The sequence below is a fragment of the Ochlerotatus camptorhynchus genome, unplaced genomic scaffold (assembly GCF_037179485.1).
Source record: "Ochlerotatus camptorhynchus isolate MF236.1 unplaced genomic scaffold, CSIRO-AGI_Acam_v1.1 ptg000539l, whole genome shotgun sequence".
Taxonomy (NCBI): Eukaryota; Metazoa; Arthropoda; class Insecta; order Diptera; family Culicidae; genus Ochlerotatus; species Ochlerotatus camptorhynchus.
The window spans coordinates 1,703,145-1,718,706 of NW_027041022.1; the positions used below are offsets into that span (position 1 = coordinate 1,703,145).

Consider the following 15,562-nt stretch of genomic DNA (forward strand, 5'->3'; position numbering starts at 1 on the left):
TAAGGTATGTAAGATACAAATTCCAAAGGAGTTTTTGGAAGTATTTTTATAAAATTTTGACCACAATGCCAAGTCAATTGTTTAAGTTCAAAGTAGAATTATTAGGTGGTGCCCCGTAACGTGGGTAGATCACCTTTTCGTGGTACTTCACGGGATGTAAGATCTACCACCGATTCCTAGTCCTGACTTCTTCAAACTAGGGAAACAGGTTTTTTTTTAGTAATCTTTTTTTTTTACGGCTTTATTAAAGAGATTTTTAGCCTTAGGCTAGTTCATCTCTATTTTCAGTAATCAAAGGAACACATCTTAGTCCTTGTTACTTTTTATGCCTTGTTGATAGTGATAAGTCCTCGGGTTGCCTGGACCGAGGATGATCTTGAAACAAGGAAAAAATGAGTTAGTTAGTATTCACCTATGTATGTGATTCCTAATCTTCTATTCGTTGTTCCCTAGTTTGAAGTGGTTAAGACTAGGGTTCTGATGCATGGTCATTATCGGTTTCATAGCTTGTTTTTGTTGTTAAGGAATCCAATTTTGACTAACAAAGGGGCGCGCCTTTGGAGGGTGTTTCAACACTCCGAAGGGTATAAATAGTGGAACCTTTCAGTTAGAATCGATTCCGTGCGATGAAGGCAAGAATGACAACTGTATCAAAACCGAATACTTCATCATTTCTCAATAGTGCTGGAGTAAAACGACATGCACTAAACTAAGGACACGGGATATACTACAATAGATCAAATTACTGGTCACAGTGGTGTTATGTCCCGAACAGAAGAAAAAAAAATTAGGTGGTTCTGTGTGAAATTACATGAAGATTGTTAAGAGGATTACAGGTTAATTTCTAATGATTATTCTAAATAAATTTGGAGAAGAATGTAAAGAAAGTTCTTATGGGAACTTTAAAGAAATTCCGACAGTATTGAATTCTGAGGGAGATATAAGAGAGATAATTTCAAGTGAATTCTAATGAAAGTTCCAAGGGACGTCTATGAAAAATATCAAGGGTTCCGAATTTTCAATTAAATTTCTAAACCATTTATGTTGTCATTTAAATATTTGTTGAATGGACGTTGAACAAATGTCAACAATGCGGTTGTGCTTTGAATACAACCTTCATTTTTTTTCTTCTGGTTCCTCACGTTCAACAAATCTCTCCATAATTTGATTTGATTTGGGTATCCTAGCTTGAGCTTGAGCTTGAGCTTGATTGACCACCCACGGTTGCTACTCTGTTATTGCCAGATCAGCTGTAATTACACAGAGAACCAATAGACGATGCTTGGGACTAGCAATCATCCTCAATGTGTAAAAACTGGTGATCTTAAATTAGGCAATACCAGCGCCAGCCGCGCCTGAACGCAGGTCAAGAAAGGAATGGGAAGGATTGTGTTGACATGACACTCGCTTTGATGGAAGCCGAGAACACCTCTGCACTTCCACGAGGAATCACTGGGATGCTGGATAAGAGGGTTGGGTTTGCAGCAGGGTTCGTTTTGGTAAACGATAACCTGAATTGATGTCCTAACGATCATATAACGCGAAGGAGCTTGGGACTAAACCCACGGTCTTCTGCTCAGTAAGCAAAAACGTTTGCCACTAGGCAGACGAGCACCTTTTTAATCACCGAGTAGCTGTTATTACCATGTAGTCATATTAACAAATAAAACGATTGACGAATCTTGAATGTGGATGGGCCTGAGATTAGACTCATGATGTTCTGCTCAGTAAGCAAAAACGGTTGCTCTAAGGCCACCGAGCCTCTCATATCACATAATACCGTTGCTTCAAACCCGGAACCAACGACAACAACGGGTTTCGCAAAATACACGATACATAAGTGATTTTACCATAAATCTCTTTGATATGTAAGGACCTGGGACCGCGTTTTTCTGCTCAGTAAGCAGGCCACTGTAACCGACGATCTTTCAAATCCGAAAACTAAAAACTACGAAAAAGTACTTAGGCCTTCATTAAGTTCCACTTTCACGCGACGTTCAATGTTTCAATTTGCTCTTTACGTATTGTTCAGGCTATAAAAAGGCCCTTTTCAAAAGTTACGCGAGAAATACGCACAATCGTCGCCTACCTCGCAAAACTGGTTCCAAACGACAACAAAGGCATAAGCAACGATGGATTGTTGAACTTTGCTGGCTCCGGTGGTGTAGTGCACAGCAAAAAAAAAAAAATGCAATATCGATCAACGTAATTCAAGCTGATGTATGAAATAATGATGTAATTGTAATTTTGTAATTTATCAGCACACACCCTGGTCGACCACTGTAAACCAATCTGCCGTTAAGCGAGTGTGTACCTACTGAAACCTGGCCGTAGGCCTATGCTAGACCGTATAGCATAACGACCTTCTTCCACTAGCAGGCCTGTTTCTGTTTGCACAGACAGTCCCACTAGTTTCCGATACATTTTTAGGCGATAGTAGGAGATTAAAAGAATGGAGAAGAGTTATAGAGGTTTTTTTGTTGTTGTTTTGCTGAAAAGAGAGAAACAGAACTAAACGAAATTACACCTGCTGAAAAAAGATAAGTCTATTATTTTGGTTAGTGATCGTTTGGATTTGGGTCACCCCACGTTGTGTTTAGGTTAGTATAAATAAATAATACTATATAGTCATATAAATCACCACAGCTCATTATCTTCAGCGTTATCGGTTTTTGTTTCTGGATCTTTAGTTGCCTCTGTGATATACTTACTTGCGGCATACTATTTTGGGAGTGTATATGAGCGTGTACCATGTACGGTAGCTCATCTCTCATCGTGATGGTGGGACATAGTAGACAAATTAGAGAGAAAACAAGAAGGTATTAGTATTAGTTATATGTAAACAAACAAAACAAAACAAGAGAAGAGGAAAGAAGAGCAGAAAAACAAAAAGGGGATAAAGTAGATAACAAAGAAAAGAAACGTAGGCAGATTATTAGAAAAGGCATTATCCGAGACTCAGCAATCAAATGTCACTCCCGCCGAGATCTCAGCGAAACCCTCCCCGCCGAGACCCGTTCAGCCGAGCTCGGTAGAAAAAACTAAGTGTGTAGATAGATTAGTAAGAAAATAAATAAAACTACTTTATGACTCAAAGTGCAATGAATGAGCGTTAGTTTCGGGATCATTTCAGTGTTAGAGTTATGTTAGTTTTGATCCGTAATCAGCCTTGCAGACCCCTCCAACATTAGTTGCAGTCAGTGGTTGTTAGATAATGCGGCACTGTAACTACTACTATTTAAGATGCATGATTCGTCAAGTTTATACAACTCAATGTTTCAATTGAGGCAAACTATCTATCTTACAATTACAAAAGCACCTAAACAAACAATTATATGCAAATGCAAAATGAAACTTGACAAATCATCGTCAATTCCCTTATTCCAGGGCAGGGCCTGACGATTTGAATCTAATTTTGATCAGTGAACGGGCACCATATGGTACATTTTCTCACCATGAACCTATCATTTCCAGCCTATCTGAACTATTTAATAAATGGAAGCCATAACATGGGTTACGCTCCCCCTAAGCGGGCCCTCCGCATCCTGTCTCTGTCTTATCTCAAATACAAAATGCCAATGGTATGAATGTATCTATATATAACTTGGACATGACGTACAATCAAATAAACCCGTAACCCACTCACTTGGTCAGGCTTCAGAATCGTCCAGTGGGCAGTGCACTCTACACTCCAAGTTCTCTTTTTTTCAAATTTACCGCAAATTTGATATTTTACCCATTGAGTGTTGATTAGTCACAATGAAACATTGTGACAGAAGTTGAGGTTACTAGTGTATTAAATAATCAAGGTCCTATTTAGGATTATATCTGAAAAATCCAAATCTGGCCAACGCCCACCCTAAACCTAAACCTGTTCTAATCCACCTGAAATGACTAACGAATGGAAGACTTTGACTACCCAGCCATGCAATAGTCTCATTCCGTGCCTTATGGCAACTTGATGATTCTATTGCACTCATCTTCTGGCACCACCCAGGGGAGACTTGGTCCTGTACCCAATGCTTAACTTATCTCCATTCCACTCAACTACTCGCAATTTCGTGTGATATAGTGGGCGGAATATTATTATATGAGACAATTCAATGCAGACGTCTTTCCAAATTTGGCAGATCGACAGGTAATCGGTGAGTTAGCACGATAGTTGCTATTCAACAACTCGACAACGTCCCATCGTCAACGCCTGCTATGAGAATTTCCCATAGCAGACGCCAACGAAATGACGTCTTCGAGCTATCGATCAACTACCCTGGTTATCGCCTGGTACCTTATAGCACGATGCTAGGAGGCGAACCGGAAGAATCGATGAGCTACCTTCCCCCCTGATTTGATTTGGGTATCCTAAAAGAAGAAGTCTAAGCTTTCAAATGGCGTGCTGGATTTATAAATTTATGAGAGGTAAGCTTAAGAAAAAAACTAATCTCTTAGAAACAACATCGAATATAGCTGCCAAAAATTCTAAATGTGCCACATGAAAGCCCTTTTCGAATAGTATACACATTTTAGGATTTTATGCAATATTTTTCTGAGACATACTGATTTAAATCATCCAATATTTTTAAACCTCGAAAATCTAAGGGGCCGCTTTCAGCAAGAATTGCTCATAGAATTTATTCAATCACTAGCCACGATGATTGATCAAAATGAATCACCATTAGTCAAATTATTCCGCTTGGTAATCTATTTGGGGTCGGTTGCATCGAAATCAATTTATAGTTTAAAATCTCTGCCAATTCCACCCTTAAATCCCAGACAACACACCGAACAAAAACAAATAAAAACCAAAACTGTGACAGTAACCACGTCAGTAACGAATTTCATTACAGCGCCGAACACCACCTAGCAGTAAACTCGTACACTTTGCAGTTCCCTGTTTACCAACCGTGCTCGTTCTTCTCATCTCCGTTATAGCCATATACACACAGCCATAGCTAGGCACGACACGGTCAGTCAACGTAGCTCACTGACTGCGGCCGACCACCTGCTCTAATGGAGTTATTTTTATGTTGCTTCTAATTCAATTTACGCTCAACGTTCTCCCCCCTTTCACCATGCTGTTTTTGCGGTTTGTTTCACACTTTTTGCTCTCTCCCCCCTTCTCACAGTAGACCGTTGGTTCGATGCGCTCGAACTTATCGCCTGTACTGATGCTACCTACTACTGACCAGCGGGGGTGTGATTGAAAATTAATGGAACTCACCGAGTGATTTATTCCATCGTTCGCATACAATGGTGGTAAAGTTTCCAACAAAAGGTGGTAGTAAAAAGTCTACTGTGACCCCGACGTGATTTGAACACGCAACCTTCTGATCTGGAGTCAGACGCGCTACCGTTGCGCCACGGAGTCCCCCTTGACAGACGGAAGGGTTGACCGAATGTAGCTGGTATGAAAGAATTTTCATGAACTGAATGAAAATCATGCTGCAGTGGCCACATTTTCGGATACTTTGCCAAAAACGAGAAGTGACACGGGATCAAGGTGGAAACTTTTCCAATTTACTAGTTCGTTTGTATGCATCTTGTCTGACTCAGCACACCTTTCCACAGAGAGTTGAGTTTCGATCTTGATGCAAATGCAGTTCGTACATTTGCAATGTCGATGATTGGCATACGAAATGTTTGCTTGACGGTGCAATGCAAAGCTTCCACCGACTGTTTATGGAAGCAATTTGGTAAATATTGATTGAGTTGAAATTTGGCTGCGATGATGTTCGATTGTCACGTGTCAAAGTGCAAATTTTATTGATCGATTTCAGTTGATAATAATATCAACCTGCTCTAATTTGGAGTGACGTTGAAGGTTAACGTTTCGAATGTTATTCAATTAATGTTTATCATTTCAATCTGACACCTACCCAAATGGCTCTCAATCTGTGTCTAACTATGTTGAATGAACGTAATAAGCTTAAGCGGTTATAGCTATTAGTATTAATTTCCTGACAACCTTCCTTGCCTGTGAACCACTTTCAAATATTTACTCTGCACGCCTTTCCGGTGTACGTGAACGTGTACGTGAATGTGTACCTTCCGGGGCCACAATTGCATCGCAAATCACCTTCCCGTAGAAGAGAAGAACCAAGTCGTTCTAACATTACCGAAAATATTGCTCGAGATCAACCGAGAACTTGCCTTCTGCAGCGTCGCCAGCCAACATATGCTGTTGGCAGGGGTGAACTTTCAAGAAGCAGCACCCCCACACACAATAATGCAGCTTGTTGCCGAATTGAGAACAACTTTTACATTATGCACCGCAACAAGGGGATTTCTTCGGGGCCCGGCTCCCAACCCAGACGCGGAAGACTTTACCCAACAAAGTTAGAATCTGATTTTAGGGGGTCCGTGATCCGTAACGAAGCATGGTAGTAGCAGCAGCAGCAGCAGCAAAATAAACAACCCACACAGGGCCCAACTTTTGCCATTCTGATTCGCTTCCCTTTGTACTTGTATTTATATATATGTACATAAGAATGCACGTTTCCCAGCGGGGAAAACCGTACGGTATTGCACCACCAGACTGAGTTATCTTTGTTGCATCCTTTTGTGCTTTGGTCAGTCTCGGAAATTTTGAATTTTCTGTTTTTCTTCTATTTTTGGCAGTCAAACTTTGAGACTAACTGCCAAGAGACAAACACTTGCAGCAAGTGGTAAGTTTATAATAGAAAAGGAATTAACAGTTTTCTTTTCTGTAGCGATTGTAAGTGTTGAATTGGATTTTGGTAACTTAATTTCATATCCTTCTTTTGAATATGAAGAGTAAAAAGGGACATTTAAACATATTATGATTATTGGATCTGCTGTTTGCTAGTCATGTTAATTATGTAGTTGCTCTTTGTGTGTTTTGTAGATGGAGGTATTTCATTTCCTCAACATTTTTTAATTATCGGTGTTTACTTTGGTACATTAGTATTTGGTTATTTTATATAAATTTAAACAAATTGGTGATTGGTATACATATATCCAGCATTCACCGCAGACTTGTTATTTAAGAGTTTTCAGGAAAAGATTATCCCGTAGGTACATGGAACATTGAAAACGCATAGAAAAAGCTGTGCCTAACCTTTGGAATGGCTTTAAATGTTACGTGGAATTGAAGCCTGCAAGCGGCATTCAAAGAAGGAAAAACAACAAACATCTGAAGGCAGTAGCCATTAGCTATACAACTACGACACAAAGTCCAATAACAACGTTGATCTGAGCTGTCGTGAGATGGAAAAGTGTCGTAAGCAGTGATGGAAAAGTTCGCGAAAACTCACTATGACTCACGAACTTTTCCCTTGGTGAACGTCATGAAATATCGCGAACTCTTTTTTTTTTTTTTAAACGTCAACATGGTCAATTTTATTTTTCACCATCCTTCACTCGAAATTATTGGCTTGGAAATCAAAATGATTTGAATGTATGCAGACAAAGTGTCATACATTTTGGGATAAGAAGAAGCAGCCACTATTTGTATGCAAAAGTTACGTCCGCAAAACATTGTTGTAGCTAATGGGAGTGCCAAGGGAAGCAGTCCTCCTCCAGAATTATCTAGGTGCCGGTGTTTAGTCAAGCTTGTCAAGTTCGATGTTACTATTTAACAGCGATTAATTTCTGGACCACCAAGTAAAGACAGTACACCGAAATTTATAAATTTTCAAAAAGGGGAAACTATTAACCCTTACCGCATAGAAAAACCTGACCCACCACTCCTAGACCCTATGCGCCCGCCTGTCGTAAGGCTTACGGAACAATCTGCAGCCGGCGACAGACGCTTTTTGAAGGCACGCCTGCGGGACCCTAAAATCATGGATACTGTGTGAACCTATCTGTCTTTCCTGCATAACCAACCGCCTTCAGTATGTGTCCGCGGAATAACGAAAACAAGTTCAACTTTAATGCTAGCAGCCGAAGGATTACCAACGGACACACAACTTTTGCGCGAAATTTTTCTGGACGTCCACGAAGAACTTGGAATCCCACGCATTGACGCCCTGGCAGACCTGGAATCACACCGTGCGTTCTTATCTAGTGAACGCACACAACGACTGCAGCACACACGGGAAGCCGCATATAAATTCTACAGCACCCAAAATTTTCCTCGACATTGACGCACACTTCGGAAGAAACCTCACCAAACGACAACACTCTTCGGACACTTTCAGAAGAAAATGGAAATGTAAGTGTAAATAATAATAATAATGAAAATATTTTATCAACCGACGTACTTCCAACAATTTCTTCACATAAACAGGATGCGACTGAAATTTTGATTTACTGTCAAAATTTTAATTGCATGAAAAGCCCAGCTAAAATGAAGGAAATCTATCAAAATTTATTATGCTCATCCTTCTCGGTCATTCTGGCAACTGAAACAATTTGGGACGAAAGCGTGAAAAGTGAAGAAATCTTTGGAAATGCCTTTAATGTATTCAGAGACGACAGAAATTTTCATGCAACTCAGAAGAAGACAGGCGGTGGAGTCCTTATAGCTCTTTCGACCAATTTTAACTCAGAACTCATCATTACACCAAAATTTACAGAATTTGAGCATATTTGGGTGAAATCACACATAGCCGGTGAAACGCACGTGTTCGCCTCAGTGTATTTTCCACTAGACCATGCTCATAAAAGCACTTATGAAGCCTTCTTCCAAAGTGCTGAACAAATTCTATCTGACCTTCCTCCTGAGGTTAAAGTTCACATCTATGGAGACTTTAATCAACGCCATGCTGACTTCATTCTGGACTCTGAAAATGAATGTATCTTACTCCCAGTCGTTGGGGATAATGAAACATTGCAGTTCATTTTTGACAAAACTGCTAATTTAGGACTGAACCAAATTAACCACATCAAAAACCAACAAAATTGCTATTTGGACTTTTTACTAACGAATATTTATGAAGATTTCTGTGTGACCGAATCACTAAATCCACTGTGGAAAAATTAAGCGTTTCACACAGCAATTGAATATTCTTTATTTGTGCATGAAAACCAAAGACCCAACGACTGCGAATACGAAGAAGTCTTTGAATATAAATTAGCAGACTACGAAAAAATAAAAGTGTCAATTGGCAATTAATTTTAAGGAATGTAGGAAATGTCGAAATTGGTATAGACGTGTTCTACAATTTTTTTACAGAATTAATTTCGGAAGAAATTTCTTTGAAGAAAAAAAGACGCAACAGAAACACACAAAATCCAGTCTGGTATAACAGACAAATAAAAAACTTGAAAAATCGGAAGCAAAAAGCTCATAAAATTTATAAAAAACACAATAGTAGTAATAATTTATTAATTTATTTGGATATATGCGATCAACTGAATTAAGCTATCAGTACTGCATTTGAAGAATATAAAGCAAAAACAGAACATGAAATAAAGTCCTGTCCAAAGAACTTCTTTAATTACGTAAAAACCAAATTAAAATCTGACAATTTTCCTTCAATAATGCAACTTGACGAAAATGTCGGTGATAGCTCGGAAAAAAACTGCAATCTATTTGCAAAATTTTTTCAAGAAATCTATACGACATTTTCTGAAGAAGATCGCGACCGCCGTTTTTTCCAGAATTTTCAAGGGACATTGGCCTCAATCAACTTCAAGTGCAGGATATTTTGCAGGCTTTAAAAAATTTAGTCGCCTCAAAAGGTCCTGGACCTGACGGAACTCCTCCAGTTTTTATTAAATGTCTAGCAATGGAACTCACTGCTCCATTGTTCTGGATTTTTAATATGTCCCTGGAATCTGGAACCTTCCCGAAAACTTGGAAAAGCTCATTCCTAGTGCCTATCTTTAAATCTGGCCGAAAATCGGACGTACGTAATTATCGTGGTATAGCCATTATCTCTTGCATTCCTAAACTTTTCGAGGTAATTGTCAACGAAAAATTATTTCTCCAAATCAAAAATAGAATTTTTCAAGGGTCGCTCGACCTCGACAAATTTACTTGAATTTATACACTATTAATTGAATGCAATGGATAATGGAAACCACGTAGAATCTCTCTATACAGACTTTAGCAAGGCATTTGACCGCATAGACATACCAATGCTACTTTTTAAATAACAAAAAATTGGAATTGAGTCAGGGATCCTAAAATGGCTTGAATCATATTTAACTAACCGCCAACAAATAACTAAATTCAACGGAAAGAAATCGAGTCCAATTCAAGTCACTTCAAGCGTCCCCTAAGGCTCTCATTTAGGACATCTTCTTCTTATTGTATACGTTAACGACATTTCTATCATTCGCAAAAAAACTTAAAGTGCTTATTTATGACGACGATATGAAGCTCTTTTTGGAAATAAGAAATGAACAAGATATCAATATATTCCGGGATGAAATACACATATTCTACATATAGTGCAAAAAAGTCTACTAGAATTGAATGTAAAAAAATGCAACTTAATATCATTTAGCAGGAAAAGAACAACTTCAAGTATTTCAATTACAATAGGAAATCAAAAAGTAGAAAAATGTGAAAGAGTTAGGGATTTAGGAATTATCTTAGACTCTAAACTAACTTTCATAGACCATTACAACACAATTATTCACAGGGCAAATAAAATGCTAGGCTTTATCAAGCGCTTTTGCTATAACTTTTAGGACCCATATACAATTAAAACACTATATATCGCCACTGTGAGGTCAATACTGGAATATTGCAGCATTGTATGGTCTCCTTTTTCAATCACGCACGAAGAAAGATTAGAATCCGTACAAAAACAATTTCTATTATACGCTCTTCGTAAATTAGGTTGGACATCATTTCCTCTTCCATCATATGAAGCACGCTGCATGCTTATAAACATACAAACATTAAAAGAGCGTCGTGAATATGCAATGGTTTCATTTGTAAACGATATCGTTTCGCAACGCATTGACTCCACAGAACTTTTATCAAAATTAAATTTCCATGCACCTACTCGGCAACTCCGAAATCGAAATTTATTTGCCATAAAACATCATCGTACAAATTATGCAAAATATGGGCCATTAAACCGCATGATGGCCTCTTACAATCAATACTGCGAAACCATTGACTTTACAATGTCTCGGCATAAACTAAAACAATATTTTTACTCCATAAGGGATTATAACTCATATAAAATAGGAAAGCTGACCCTGCTTAATTTTTATTGAAGAAAAAATTATACTTTTAACCTTTTGCCCAAACTTGACGAAATAAATAAATAAATTTAAGAAAACAAAACTGTATTCTAATATGTACTAGTCTACGTTTGCTTGACGAAATAAATAAATAAATAAAATTGAACCTCAAATAATCAGAGGGCTTTCGGGAATGACTATTTAATTTTAGGGCACATTTTTGAATCCTCATTGACATGGAATAGTTGTGGAAATTATGTAAAAATTCAAGAAATTTCGATCGTGGAACTTTACGAGAAACGTAGAAGTGCAGCAAACGTTGTAGAAGGAATTTTGAAAAAGTTCAGGGAATTTTGTAGAACATCTAAAAATAGTTCAATAAACTTCTATGAACTTCAGGGATCCTCGCTTCAGTTTAGGGAGCTTCGTTGCAGTGCTTATTTCAAAAAGCCCCATGAACTTCTTGGAGGTTATGGGAACTTTGTTAAATTTCAAGGAACTTACCAGGTGTTCAAAAATATTTGTAGATGATAGGTGTCTTTCCAGAAGTGCAAATATTTTCAGAGATCTTCGTAGAATTACGAGAAATGTAAAGACAACATGAAATTCGGAATAAATTCAGGGAACTTCGTAGAAGTTGAGGAAATTTTGAAAAACTAGATGTTCAGGAAACGTTGTATAAGTTACAGGATATTCTTCGAGCCATCTTTGCTACATTCAAAAGCTCTCCATATAGACGAAGATATTAGTAAAGCTCTCTGTTATTTTTTTTCCAAGATTTCAGGTTGATCACGTTCTGAGGATCTCCATTCTGCTTAAAGATTCAAATATTCTATGAAGACTGTAAATTGTTCAGGAAGTATTCAAAAGTGTTCCAGCTAATTGAATCTAATTCAAATGACATTCGATATCTGGTATCTTTTAAACCTTATAAAATGAAAGTACAACCTTATTTTTCACAAATTTTGTCAAACGACTAGATTTTTCGAGATTTTTACATTTTATTTATTTTTTACTTTCTAATCGCTAAGAATTTTCCCCTAAAAAAATGCTGTAAGTCTAAGAATCTAGGTAAGTTTCCCAAGATCTTGAATTACGAATTTTGAAGTCCAGGAGATTCAAAGCTATGATATCAAAACCTTTTTTAACACCTAAAATTAATTTTGAACAAAGTTTCTTCGAATTTTTTTCTCAATAATATTTATTTTGTGGAGTTTTTATGAAACTTTTGATTAAGTTAAACATATTTTAAATATAGTAATTTTTATTTCATTTTTTTTTTAATATTCCTGCACTAGAACTTTTCTGAAATTACTGTCTATGGAGGATCTCAATTTTATCTAAGTCTTAGAATTATGAGAATTGATTTATTTTTTTTTTTTTAATTTATTTGTACAGGATCAATCGAATAAACTTTACAGAGCCAATTTTTCATTAGCGTTTTACATAGCTAATGTTCTTACTTAAATCTAGAGTTAATGGAATTGGACCGATTACTCGCGGTCGGACAGATTAATTTAATTTCGTTGGCTCTTATTAATATTTATCGTTGAAGAATTTATGATTTCGATTTTATTTATTTATGCCTGAATCAGAGATAATTTTGTTTTTAGTTTCAAAATCATGAAATCATATGGGTGTGGAATCTCAAAACTATATTAATATTCAGAATGTTAAAAAATTGTGCATCGACATATATCTTGAACATTTTCCTAAATCCTGAATGTATGAAATTTATTCTGTGTGCACTTTACCAGAACTTTATAAAATTATAAAATTCAAACACTTAGAATTTAATTTTGGTTCCTTTGACTGCGATTTAACTTATAATTTAAAATCTAAATAAAAACCTAATAACAAAATTCATAGGATTACCTAACTCTGAGAATTTTCTTAAGATTGAGATGCTACGTTTTATGAGATAAGGACGCTATGTGATGCCATTACAAAAAGCATGAACAAACGATCATTACTTGTTTAAAATCAGTAAGCTTTTAAGCCGGGGGGCTGATTATGTCGTAAGTGGGGGGAATCGATGTCCCAATCGTTGTTATGATATAAATAGAATCAAATTTATTGTTTCACAATTAAATTAATATCAATGTCATATTATTGGTCACACTATTTATGGACGGTCCCTTATTTTACTTCCAAGACTGTGTCCAAATTGGCGAGCTAAATTCAACTCGTGGTTAAAAGAGACAGATGGAAAGTTACACGCTTCTGCAATTTTACTCAACATCGAGTAACTCTTACTCAGTTTCGTATTTGTATGCTAAATGTCAAAAACTGAGTAACATCAATTTAGAAAAGTGGGTAACATTTACTCTAATTAATTAAAAATTAAACTTTGCTCATTTATGAGTAAGATCAAATGTCACAAACATCTGAGAACCGTATTTACCCAAGTTATAATTTTCATGAACAATGTCCGTGGAATTTTTGCAATCAGCAGCTCAAAGCATCCGTTGGAAACATTCTTCGTTCCTTCGAAACAGGTTTACTGAATCAGAGTTCCACATACTATCGTAAGTAGTTTTATTTTTGGTGAAAGTCGAATACAGATGCGACTCTGTTGAACACACGCTGTAGTCCGCAAATCGCACCATATGCCCCGTAGTTCGTGCGACGCAGTGGCAGTCACAGCATGAGGCTGTTACGGAGTGGTCGGGGTTGCACGTTTAGGTCAATTTGCCCCAGGATAGCCTCACAATCTATTCGTCCCTGTAGAGTGTCAGCGATAATCAAAGCTCTGCTGGTGTCCCTTCTAATCCGGAGAGGTTCAAGGTTTATCAGTTGGCAGCGACTCTCGTAGCTGGGCAGCCGAAGCTGATCTCTCCAGGGCAGTCTACGAAGCGCAAAACGAAGAAAGCGACGTTGAACAGATTCGATTCTCTCGGCACCATTGTTGTAATTCGGGTTCCAAACCGCAGAACAATACTCAAGCGTCGATCGTGTACGACGGAGCAGTAAAAAGATTTTAAGCAGTAGACATCAGTGAAATTCTTAGCTATCCTGAACATGAATCCTAAAGTCCTAGACGACTTATTTATTCCCTTTGGTTTGTTTTTTTCCGTCGATCTTGTTTTCCGTGCTGAGCACCAATGCTACCGACGTGCCAGGAAGGCAGCTCCCACACCTGGACCCTACCTATCGACCCATCAACTCATGAACCGGGGACACCCAGGTCTTTCACCTGATTCACGCGTTCGAGTGTCGTTCCAAGCAGGTCATAGCTGAATACAATCGGTTGCTTTTTTCGTGAGAACGTTATGGCAGAGCACTTTGCTGGGTTCACTACCATTCGATTTAAAGTACACCAACTGGCGAAGACATTAAGCTGATGTTGAAGATTGTGGCAGTCAGCTATCGAGCAAATTCGTAAAAATATTTTGAGGTCGTCTGCATATGCTAATCGAGGTCCTTCGATAACCAGGTTCACGTCGTTGAAGTAGAGTAGAAAAATCAACGGTCCCAGATGGCTTCATTGAGGTACACCTGATGTGGCGAAGAAGCTAGCTGATCTGCAATCTCCTATAGCAACCATAAGTTGGCGACCAGTAAGATACGAACGGAACCAACTCAAGAGATTACCGTTCACCCCAAGCCTGTCGAGTTTAGCAATCGCAATGTCATGATTCAACTTATCGAATGCCGCGGATAGATCGGTATATATAACGTCCGTCTGTACCCGTTCAGTCATACTATCGGTAATGTAGGATGTGAGGCATAGCAGATTGGTGGTTGTAGAGCGACCGCCAGTAAATCCGTGCTGATCAGCACTCAGATACTGCTTGCTGTGAGAGAGCAACGGTTTCATAATAACAAGCTCGAATAGTTTCGAAACAGCACTCAGCGATGTAATTCCACGATAGTTATCCACGGCTCGTTTGCTTCCCTTTTTGTGGACAGGAAACATGTGTGCACATTTCCAGGAGGATGGAAATATACCACTGGAGAGAGACATACGGAATAGACGGTGAAGTGGAGTTAAAAAGCAAGCAATACTGCTCCCAGAGAGTATTGATTTATCTGATAGCAAAAAAAAATTTCAACATTTCTGGATCAGAAATCCTAAAACGATAGCGTTCAAATGATCAACATCGGTAACCGAAAGATGACGGAAGATTCTGAAATCTAAAAGAAGCTCCATCTACAGTAATGGAACTGATGCTGCCCCAGTAAACTATCACAGATAGTCAAACTTAGATGTGAAAAATTTAATAATTTATTGTGATAATTGCGTTAATCTTTATGTTTTAAACGATGAATAAATAGAATATGTTTATAATTTCGATGATTATCATCTTAATCCTATCAGCATAAAATAAAACTCTGAAAGAATAAGTAAATACGAAGCTGAATAGCATTTACTCAGTTCCACTTATTTTCCAAAAAAAAAACAGAACTGAGTAAATGCTACTCAGATTTGGACAGATTCATTCATTACTTAAAA

At 37.8% G+C, this 15,562-nt stretch overlaps 1 protein-coding gene and 1 non-coding gene across 2 annotated transcripts in view; one reads left to right on the plus strand and one right to left on the minus strand.

Annotated features, from left to right (window-relative positions):
- Positions 1–15,562, plus strand: part of LOC135713158 (uncharacterized) — a 459,682-nt gene that overhangs the window by 194,693 nt on the left and 249,427 nt on the right. The window lies entirely within an intron of this gene.
- Positions 5,294–5,365, minus strand: TRNAW-CCA (transfer RNA tryptophan (anticodon CCA)). The gene has a single exon. It is a non-coding gene; the product is annotated as a tRNA-Trp (tRNA).